Source organism: Elaeis guineensis, chromosome 16, assembly GCF_000442705.2.
Source record: "Elaeis guineensis isolate ETL-2024a chromosome 16, EG11, whole genome shotgun sequence".
NCBI classification, from domain to species: domain Eukaryota; kingdom Viridiplantae; phylum Streptophyta; class Magnoliopsida; order Arecales; family Arecaceae; genus Elaeis; species Elaeis guineensis.
Window position 1 is genome coordinate 37336699 of NC_026008.2, and position 9247 is coordinate 37345945.

Below are 9247 nucleotides of genomic sequence, written 5' to 3' on the forward strand. Positions count from 1 at the left end.
TTAGGTGATGAGTTCACCATCTCAATGATTGGTTCAGTAGGAAGTGTCGATTCCTGATTAATCTGATTTTCTTTAAGTATTTCATTGACATCCTCAGACTCATGGATTAACCAGGGGTTAGACTCTAGGTCGACTTCATCATCACTAATGTCAATGGATTCATAAATACCATCTTGGACTACATTGACATCAGCATGAGAAGAGGATTCCTGTTCTAAGTTAAAAACATTAAGCTCAATGGTCATATTCCCAAAGGATAACTTCATTAGACCATTTCGACAATTGATTTCAGCATTGGCCGTAGCTAAGAATGGTCTTCCTAAAATGACAGGTATATGTCCTTTAGGATTCGCAACTGGCTCAGTCTCTAAAACAATAAAATCTACAGGAAAAATGAAATTTTCAACCTTTATCAGAACATCCTCGACCATTCCCTTAGGGATCCTGAGAGATCTATCGGCTAACTGTAATGTGATCCCAGTAGGTTGAAGTTTTTCTAATCCTAGTTGTTCATACACCGAATATGGAAGGATATTCACACTAGCTCCTAGATCTAGCAAGACCTTTTTTATATTGGTTTCTCCAATAACACAAGAAATTGTTGGAGCTCCAGGGTCCTTATATTTAATTGGCACATGGCTAGATAGGTATGAACTGACACTTGCAGCCAAAAATGCTTTCTTTGGTACATTAGTGGTCCTTTTCCTAGTGCAGAGATCTTTTAAAAATTTGGCATAAGTTGGAACCTGATGGATTATATCTAAAAGAGGAATATTAACTTGGACTTGTTTAAATACCTCTAAAATTTTGTCTAAATGTTCAGATTTATTGGATTTCAGTCTGTTTGGAAAAGGAGCTCTAGGACTTTTAAGTACTGGACTAGGTGAATTTTCAGTTTCTGGTGCTTGAGGTTGAAAGGTAGTAGTTTTAGAAGGTGACTCGGTAGATGAGTCATCTATATCATCAAGTGCAACTACCTTATTATCTATTTGTTTTCCTGATCTTAAGGTATGAATGGCATTTATACCATTAACTTGGTTTCCTTGTTGGGGTCGTGGACCATTTTGGTTCCTAGGATTTGGCTCATGTTGGCTAGGTAACCTACCATGTTCTCGTTCACTAATGGTCGAAGCCAGCTGACTTACTTGCATTTCCAGACGGGCTATAGCTTGGGTGTTATTATTTATGAGTTGACCCGTAGTTTGCATAAAGCTGGATGTGTTTTCATCATGGCTTCTAGGCTTTTCTCTAAAGAGGTAATTTTTTTGTCATTATCATGGAAGCCTGGCGGGTTGTTCATCACTGGGTTGGACCTTAGATTTTGCTGATTGAAATTTGGATTACCTACATTAGGATTCTGGGACCATGAGAAATTCGGGTGATTCCTCCAACCTGGGTTATATGTGGGTGCATAAGGATTGTTCAATGGTCCTTGATAGGTGGCATTCACCTGTGCACACTCATTCGAGTAGGAACATTCTTCTAAGACATGGTTTGGTGCATTGCACCCTTTACACATGGGTGCAGATATTTGATTTACATTGGCTGGTCTCTGTAATTCTAAGGCTTCCAATCTACGTGTTAAGGTTGCAATCTTGGCCTCTGATGCTAAGGTTGGTTGAATTTGATGCATTCCTCCTCTTGAAGGTGTAGCTTTATCAGGTTCCCTAGTTGTTTCCCACTGTAAATTTTTCTCGGCTAGGTCTTCTAAGAATTGCCAAGCTTCAGTAGTTTCTTTGTCCATAAATTGGCCTTGGCACATGGACTCTAGCATGGTTCTTGAGTTTGAATCTAACCCCTCATAGATGATCTGGCATAGTCTCCAAGTTTCTATTCCATGGTGTGGGCATTGGGTCAAAAGATTCTTGAAACGATCAAAGTACTTCCAAAATGATTCACCAGCTAGTTGGTAAAATTGATTTATTTCATTCCTAATCCTAGCTGTTTTATGATGGGGGAAATACTTTTTTAAAAATGTTCTCACAAAGCCCTCCCAGGTAGTGACAGAATAGTTTGGCAGACTATAAAGCCACTTCTTAGCATTGTCCTTAAGGGCAAAGTTGATTAATCTAAGTTTGACCTCATCCTCTGTTAATTGCAGTTTCATGGTTGCACATACCTCCTCAAATTCTCTAATAAATATATAAGCATCCTCTAATCCTGTGAATTTTGGAAGCATATTTATGATTTGAGGTTTGATTTCAAAATTGTTAGCTGTGGGTTGTGGCAACCTGATACAAGATGGTTGGATGGAGCCAACTGGATAACACAAATCCTTAAGGGTCATGGGTTGGATTGGTTCAGCCATTGGAACAACAGGAATTGACTCAATTCTAACTAGACGACCCGACACTCTTCTCCACACACGAAGTGTACGGTTCTCGATGTTTATACAATTTTTTTTTTTTAATAAAATTTTTATGTATAAGGAAAAGAAAGAAAAGAGAAAAAGTTCTAAAGAGAAGATCCTAAGGAGTCCTAAATCTAAAGAAAAGTAACCAAATTAATTTAAATTTTAATTTTTTTTTTTTTTCAAACAAGTGAATCAATAAATTAAACTCAATCTATCCTAGGGTTAACCTAAATCTAGACAGCTCCTAACTGTTCCAAGATGACCCTTCAAACCTTCCAAGTGGAGATTGATCAACTAGTTAGCCAGGTAAGTATAAGAGGTGGGAGGTTCACTCATCGTTGCCTTTCTAGACACCAAACGAGTTGGCCAGGCCAGCAACTGAACCAATTTAACAAACCACCCTCAGAGACTTGCCTAGACACCAACTAATCAAACAACTCAAACTTGGTAGAACTCTTAGGGTTCCTTGTCCTATTGAGCTCGAATTCCTTAAGGTTGACGTCTAATTGATTTTAAGATTAAAAGTCTAGGTAATGCAATATGATGGAGATGATTTTTGGGCTAAGGAAGGGTAATGAAATCCCCACCTTATCTTGTTAATGGGTTGATGCCCTTAGATTAATTATGAAAATGCAAATACAAATAAACAAGATGACCAAGAATGTAAAAGATTTTAATTTAGAATTTTTTTTTTATTTTGATATTTTACTTCACGATTATGAAATGTCTTTTGTTTTGTTTTATATTTTTTTTTTTGTGATTAAGTAAATTCAAATGATTAGGTCTAAAAGCAAAAGTAATTAACTAAAAATAATAAAAGAGAAATTAGAAGTGTACCTGAGTTTTCCAGCAATCACCAACTAAATATAGAAACCTAAAGAAAAAAAAAAGAGAGTTATAACGCACGAAGAACAAATATTTGAAAATAATTTAAAACGCCAAATCCCCGGCAACGGCGCCAAAAACTTGATGTTCAAATCTTAAAATTTGTAAATAAAACCGCAAGCGCACGGTGTGCAGAGTAGCACGACCAGCGAGTACGGGTCGATCCCACAGAGACTTGGTTTTAAAAATAATTTTCAAATCTATGCTCAAGTGAGCTTTAACAAAAATCGAAAGTCGAAAGTTGTTTGCTAAAGACAATAAGACTAAGGATCTAGGGTTTTTGAATCCACTAGATCTAGATTAGGGAATTCTACCTAAAATTTTTCTTATTGATCCTAACGACTACTCCTCTTGTCTTTCCCAAGCATAGATTATGAAGGGACTAAGGCCCAACGATAACCTATCAAGATTCTTTACAGGGGAGTAGTAACTAGGATCCCTTAGGGTTTTCTCCTCCTATGCACTGAATCAAGCATGAACTATGAAGGGACTCTGACCCAACTGTAGTTCATCAAAAATTCTTGGCAAAAGAGGAAGAAAAAGAAACCCTAAGAAAAAGAAAAACCCTATGTAAAATCCCTACTCATGATCTAGCTTCATCGCAAACCCTAGAAGGGATGCTTAGCTAGACATGATCTAAATCTACTTACAAAATTTAAATACAGAAAAATAAACTACCCTAATTTCATAAATTAAACTATCCTAATTGCATAAATTTAAACTGCATAATTTAAACTAACCTAATTGCATAAAATTAAATTGCATAAATTAAACTATCCTAATTGCAAGAAAAATAAATTGCATAATGTAAAGAGATGAAATTGCATAAAAATAAGATTTTATATATAAAAAAAATTTATTACAAAAACCTCAAAGCTCGAGGCTTGAAAAGAGAGCTAAAAACCCCATTATCTAGGGTTACAAGCTTGATCGGAAGGAAGAATACATAAAACAAGGGCCTTTGGGGGCTTTTTATAGGCATTTGGGGTTATAAGGTTTTCAAAATTTCCGATGTGGGACTAAGAGGTTTTAGGGGTTTATGGTGCACCGATGGGTCCATGGTCCATGCGCCTGTTGCTGTGGACCAGGCGGCTAACCAGATCACCAAATCAGTTGATTTTTGACCAATTTTGATCTGATTTGACTCGGGTTTGACCCAATTGAGTCTTCTTTCTTCATTCTTCAATTCATGGGTCAATTTAACTCCGTTTTGCATAAAATTTGCGCCGTTGGAATCCTCTTTCCTTGTTCTTTCTATTGATGATCTCTTCTTCTGCAAAATATAATAACAAGTATCAATTTCTTAATAAAGTTAGATAATTTAGATATTAATTGATACTTTTTATGTCAATTTGTGACATAAATCAGTTTCTATATTTAGTTGGTGATTGCTGAAAAACTCAGGTACGCTTCTAATTTCTCTTTTATTATTTTTAGTTAATTACTTTTGCTTTTAGACCTAATCATTTGAATTTACTTAATCACAAAAAAAATATATATATATAAAACAAAACAAAAGACATTTCATAATCGTGAAGTAAAATATCAAAATAAAAAAAAAATTCTAAATTAAAATCTTTTACATTCTTGGTCATCTTGTTTATTTGTATTTGCATTTTCATAATTAATCTAAGGGCATCAACCCATTAACAAGATAAGGTGGAGATTTCATTACCCTTCCTTAGCCCAAAAACCATCTCCATCATATTGCATTACCTAGACTTTTAATCTTAAAATCAATTAGACGTCAACCTTAAGGAATTCGAGCTCAATAGGACAAGGAACCCTAAGAGTTCTACCAAGTTTGAGTTGTTTGATTAGTTGGTGTCTAGGCAAGTCCCTGAGGGTGGTTTGTTAAATTGGTTCAGTTGCTGGCCTGACCAACTCGTTTGGTGTCTAGAAAGGCAACGATGAGTGAACCTCCCACCTCTTATACTTACCTGGCTAACTAGTTGATCAATCTCCACTTGGAAGGTTTGAAGGGTCATCTTGGAACAGTTAGGAGCTGTCTAGATTTAAGTTAACCCTAGGATAGATTGAGTTTAATTTATTGATTCACTTGTTTGAAAAAAAAAATTTAAAATTTAAATTAATTTGGTTACTTTTCTTTAGATTTAGGACTCCTTAGGATCTTCTCTTTAGAACTTTTTCTCTTTTCTTTCTTTTCCTTATACATAAAAATTTTATTAAAAAAAAAAAATTGTATAAACATCGAGAACCGTACACCTCATGTGTGGAGAAGAGTGTCGGGTCGTCTAGTTAGAATTGAGTCAATTCTTGTTGTTCCAATGGCTGAACCAATCCAACCCATGACCTTTAAGGATTTGTGTTATCCAGTTGGCTCCATCCAACCATCTTGTATCAGGTTGCCACAACCCACAGCTAACAATTTTGAAATCAAACCTCAAATCATAAATATGCTTCCAAAATTCACAAGATTAGAGGATGCTTATATATTTATTAGAGAATTTGAGGAGGTATGTGCAACCATGAAACTGCAATTAACAGAGGATGAGGTCAAACTTAGATTAATCAACTTTGCCCTTAAGGACAATGCTAAGAAGTGGCTTTATAGTCTGCCAAACTATTCTGTCACTACCTGGGAGGGCTTTGTGAGAATATTTTTAAAAAAGTATTTTTCCCATCATAAAACAGCTAGGATTAGGAATGAAATAAATCAATTTTACCAACTAGCTGGTGAATCATTTTGGAAGTACTTTGATCGTTTCAAGAATCTTTTAACCCAATGCCCACACCATGGAATAGAAACTTGGAGACTATGCCAGATCATCTATGAGGGGTTAGATTCAAACCCAAGAACCATGCTAGAGTCCATGTGCCAAGGCCAATTTATGGACAAAGAAACTACTGAAGCTTGGCAATTCTTAGAAGACCTAGTCGAGAAAAATTTACAGTGGGAAACAACTAGGGAACCTGATAAAGCTACACCTTCAAGAGGAGGAATGCATCAAATTCAACCAACCCTAGCATCAGAGGCCAAGATTGCAACCTTAACACGTAGATTGGAAGCCTTAGAATTACAAAGACCAGCCAATGTAAATCAAATATCTGCACCCATGTGTAAAGGGTGCAATGCACCAGACCATGTCTTAGAAGAATGTTCCTACTCGAATGAGTGTGCACAGGTGAATGCCACCTATCAAGGACCATTGAACAATCCTTATGCACCCACATATAACCCAGGTTGGAAAATCACCCGAATTTCTCATGGTCCCAGAATCCTAATGTAGGTAATCCAAATTTCAATCAACAAAATCTAAGGTCCAACCCAGTAATGAACAACCCGTCAGGCTTCCATGATAATGACAAGAAAATTACCTCTTTAGAGAAAAGCCTAGAAGCCATGATGAAAACACATACCAGCTTTATGCAAACTACGGGTCAACTCATAAATAATAACACCCAAGCTATAGCCCGTCTGGAAATGCAAGTAAGTCAGCTGGCTTTGACCATTAGTGAACGAGAACATAGTAGGTTACCTAGCCAACATGAGCCAAATCCTAGGAACCAAAATGGTCCACGACCCCAACAAGGAAACCAAGTTAATGGTGTAAATGCCATTCATACCTTAAGATCAGGAAAACAAATAGACAATAAGGTAGTTGCACTTGATGATATAGATGACTCATCTGCCGAGTCACCTTCTAAAACTACTACCTTTCAACCTCAAGCACCAGAAACTGAAAATTCACCTAGTCCAGTACTTAAAAGTCCTAGAGCTCCTTTTCCAAACAGACTGAAATCTAATAAATCTGAACATTTAGACAAAATTTTAGAGGTATTTAAACAAGTCCAAGTTAATATTCCTCTTTTAGATATAATCCATCAGGTTCCAACTTATACCAAATTTTTAAAAGATCTTTGCACTAGGAAAAAGACCACTAATGTACCAAAGAAAGCATTTTTGGCTGCAAGTGTCAGTTCATACCTATCTAGCCATGTGCCAATTAAATATAAGGACCCTGGAGCTCCAACAATTTCTTGTGTTATTGGAGAAACCAATATAAAAAAGACCTTGCTAGATCTAGGAGCTAGTGTGAATATCCTTCCATATTCGGTGTATGAACAACTAGGATTAGAAAAACTTCAACCTACTGGGATCACATTACAGTTAGCCGATAGATCTCTCAGGATCCCTAAGGGAATGGTCGAGGATGTTCTGATAAAGGTTAAAATTTCATTTTCCCTGTAGATTTTATTATTTTAGAGACTGAGCCAGTTGCGAATCCTAAAGGACATATACCTGTCATTTTAGGAAGACCATTCTTAGCTACGGTCAATACTGAAATCAATTATCGAAATGGTCTAATGAAGTTATCCTTTGGAAATATGACCATTGAGCTTAATGTTTTTAACTTAGAACAGGAATCCTCTTCTCATGCTGATGTCAATGTAGTCCAAGATGGTATTTATGAATCCATTGACATTAGTGATGATGAAGTCGACCTAGAGTCTAACCCCAGGTTAATCCATGAGTCTGAGGATGTCAATGAAATACTTAAAGAAAATCAGATTAATCAGGAATCGACACTTCCTACTGAACCAATCATTGAGATGGTGAAACCATCACCTAAACCATCGATAGAGGAAGCACCCATTTTAGAACTGAAACCCCTCCAGAACATCTCAAGTATGCATATCTAGGACCCAAAGAAACTTTGCCTGTAATTATTGCATCAGACCTAGATCCCAAGCAAGAGGAGGAGTTAGTGTCAGTTCTAAAAGCAAATCAGGAAGCAATAGGTTGGACCATAGCAGATATCAAAGGAATAAGCCCTTCTATAGTTCAACATAGAATATACTTAGAGGAAGAGGCTAAACCAACAAGAGAAGCCCAAAGAAGGCTTAATCCAGTTATGAAGGATGTAGTTAAAAAGGAGATTCTGAAACTCCTAGATAGTGAAATAATTTATCCTATTTCTGATAGCTCTTGGGTAAGCCCAGTTCAAGTAGTACCCAAAAATCTGGGGTAACAGTGGTCCAAAATGATGCAAACGAACTTATCCCAACTAGGACCCAAACGGGATGGAGGGTCTGTATAGACTATAGAAAGTTGAATGCTGCGACAAGGAAAGATCACTTTTCTTTGCCATTTATTGATCAAATGTTGGAAAGACTAGCCGGACAAGAGTTTTACTGTTTTCTTGATGGATACTCCGGTTACAACCAGATCTCCATAGTCGCTGAAGATCAAGAAAAGACTACATTCACCTGTCCATTTGGTACTTTTGCCTATAGACGAATGCCCTTTGGACTATGTAATACACCGGCAACCTTTCAGAGATGCATGATCAGCATGTTTTCAGATATGATAGAATGATTTCTAGAAATTTTTATGGATGACTTTTCTGTTTTTGGTCTAACCTTCTCCGAGTGTCTGAATCACCTGCAATTAGTTCTAGAACGATGTAAGGAGAAGCACCTAGTTCTCAACTGGAAAAAATGTCAGTTTATGGTCAAACAGGGAATAGTTCTTGGCCATGTCATTTCTAAAAAGGGGATTGAAGTGGACAAGGCCAAAATAGATCTAATTGCAAGTCTTCCACCACCTAAATCTGTGAAAGAAATACGTTCATTTTTAGGTCATGCTGGATTCTATAGAAGGTTTATTGCCAACTTTAGCAAAGTAGCACGTCCACTGACTAATCTTTTGGCAAAGGATACCAAATTTGAATTTACTCATGAGTGCTTGGAATCTTTTGAATTTCTAAAAAATGCACTTGTATCAGCTCCAATCATTCATCCTCCTGTCTGGTCTGAACCATTTGAATTAATGTGTGATGCGTCCGATCATGTTGTGGGCGCAATCTTAGGTCAACGAATAAATAAGCTGCCTAGAGTGATATATTATGCAAGTAAAACCTTAAATGATGCGCAGCTTAACTACACCACAACTGAGAAGGAGTTTCTTGCCGTTGTCTTTGCTTTAGAGAAATTTAGATCTTATTTGGTTGGGACCCACACCATTGTTTACACCGATCACTCAGC

The 9247-nt window shown here is 36.7% G+C and overlaps 2 non-coding genes across 2 annotated transcripts; one reads left to right on the plus strand and one right to left on the minus strand.

The window, feature by feature from the left end:
• The first annotated feature begins 1832 nt into the window (after nucleotides 1-1832).
• On the plus strand, nucleotides 1833-1939 carry LOC140854422 (small nucleolar RNA R71). The gene has a single exon (XR_012137637.1). It is a non-coding gene; the product is annotated as a small nucleolar RNA R71 (small nucleolar RNA).
• Nucleotides 1940-5895: 3956 nt separating this feature from the next.
• LOC140854425 (small nucleolar RNA R71) lies at nucleotides 5896-6002 on the minus strand. The gene has a single exon (XR_012137640.1). It is a non-coding gene; the product is annotated as a small nucleolar RNA R71 (small nucleolar RNA).
• Nucleotides 6003-9247: the final 3245 nt, after the last annotated feature.